Genomic DNA, 2,488 nt, shown 5'->3' with positions numbered 1-2,488 from the left:
TTAAGGATAAAAATATATAATTTTTTTAATTATATTTGCAAAAATTAAAATTATAATATTTTTTGAAAATATATATTTAATATTAAATATTTTTGTCATATTTTAAAATTATTTAAAAATATTTTTATCAATAACAAAATTCAGACGTATTTTTTTAACAATAAAATTATTCAGATGCGTTTTTTATGGTTAAAAAATTTAAATTAATGGATATATAAAAGGTTAACCCTTTGACCTTTATCTCTGTTCTAGAATTATTCTCATTATTTGAATCCATGTTGTTAAATTCACTTGTTATGTTATATACTCTGTACGTCAACCAAATATCTAAATAAATTAAATCAGACGGATGAAATTAAGCACCAATTTACCAGTTTTTGACAAAAGACGCAACAAATTAACGTCAAAGCTGTTCAGCCAATAAGTGTTGAAAACTCCTTTTAAGAGCTTCATGACCAAACCACAAAAAAGATGTAGAGGACAATGACAAAAGTGCACAAAATTAGAGTATGCATTCCCATTGTTGTGCTTTAGTTAGACAAAGTTCTAAACATATCGGATTATATTAACAAAAAGTTATTATAATTTTATACAATCAATAATTTACCTCCTGCAATCATTTTCCAAAAGTACTCCATCCACTTAGTTTGGAGTTAGCATAATTAAAAGATGCCGAATTTGATATCAACATAATCAAAAGTACTCCATCCACTTAGTATGCCATAATATATAATAATAATAATATGTAATTACTATAATTAACATAATGCTTCATTCAATTGGTTATGGTCTAACTTTACCAACCACAACTTAACAAATCAAGCCGCTAAACCAATTATATGTTTGGACATTGAAATTTTAAACTTACACAGACTAATTATTCGAACGTTAATTGTGCTTTGATAGTCAAAATGATCAATTAGAAAGACCTAGACCCCATTTTCTTTCTTAATAGGAATCTCTTGAAAGTGACTCAGAGGGTTTATGTGGGATTAAAAGCAAGTTTTGAGTTGACTTTTGCAGTGTTAATTAATTCAAGCTAATTGATGGATAACTTTTTTTTACGAGGAATGTTAGGGGCAGCAACTTTTATATTTTGTAGTCATCAAATAATTATTAATAATAATTTTAATAGTGTGAAATTGGTTTAATATTTCATCCAATAACTCATTTTTTTAATTATATACTGACTAAAATTTAATAAAATTACTGGTCCCTAAATTTTTTTTTATTAAATTTGCACTATTTCCTCTGCCGACTAAAATCAACTTTTCATTCCTTTCCTATTCTAATTACAATTAATTAGAACGGTAGAAGGATCATGATGAAAAAAGTTCTTGATAACGAATGATCTTTGACCAAAGTTCTTAATAACTAACAAATGATCTTTGACCATTAACTTGGCCACTTTTATAAACACGTGTCATATAATTTAAAGGTTAAATACTTGTATGATTCGATCAAACTCTCCAACCTTCTTATCTTTATATTTTATTTTTGAGAAAAAAATAAATAGATTTTTGATCTTTTAATTTTTAGATATTTAAGTTCTCAAAAATTTAAAAATACATTTAATTTTTTGATCTTTTTAAAATTTAAATATATTAATAATTTATATTCACTTGGGTTTGTCAAACTCAACAAAAAAATTAAATATAAGTTTCGTTGTATTGACCTAATTGGTACGAATACACACGTAAAAGAATTTTTAAAATTGAATAAATTAGACTTAGGAATGAATTTGTCATTTTCTCTTTATCTTTTAAATCTCTTTTTAAGTCAAATATTGGTTGCGGGTGTGCATGAAAATTAAGATTAATATCATCATCAATCCAAATTAATTAATAAAAATACTATTCATACATTAAAATTAACCACTAAAATCAGCTACCAGTATATTTATATATAAATATATGTGTAATTTAATTTATTTTTAACATGTACTTATATTCCAACATATATTTTATTGCTGATTTTAGTGTTCACGTAACATAGTCGTTAATTAATTTTCCCACATAAAAGCAACTAATCGATTGCGAAAAAATTCCACAATAATTATTGAGATTCACGATTTTCACAATTTTATCCTTGAGATTCAACTCTAGAAATTATATTGGTCTTTGAATCTTTTTTACCTAAGTTAACGAGCAAACAGAGTGTTGAGTTTGTTCTAACTTGCTGCGCTAGACATAGTGTTTAATTGCCAAAACAAAATTACGTCGTTTAGCCCTGTGTCCAGTGAGACAAGTCAGAGGACCACTTTAAAAATTCAGTCCAATATCAATTCGCTATAATTTATTTTTTCTTAGCCAACACTTAACCATTAATATACTTTTGTAAATCAATGTTACGAAAAAAATATTTACTTCATTACGATGATAAATTTATACGTATTAATACAATAAAAATATAAACAAATAAAAATACGGTACATAGACTATGGCAAGCATTTATTTTTCTTAGAAAATATATATGATATCATTGTATT

This window comes from Arachis ipaensis, chromosome B03 (genome assembly GCF_000816755.2).
Source record: "Arachis ipaensis cultivar K30076 chromosome B03, Araip1.1, whole genome shotgun sequence".
NCBI lineage: Eukaryota > Viridiplantae > Streptophyta > Magnoliopsida > Fabales > Fabaceae > Arachis > Arachis ipaensis.
Note: the sequence above shows the minus strand (reverse complement) of the source record.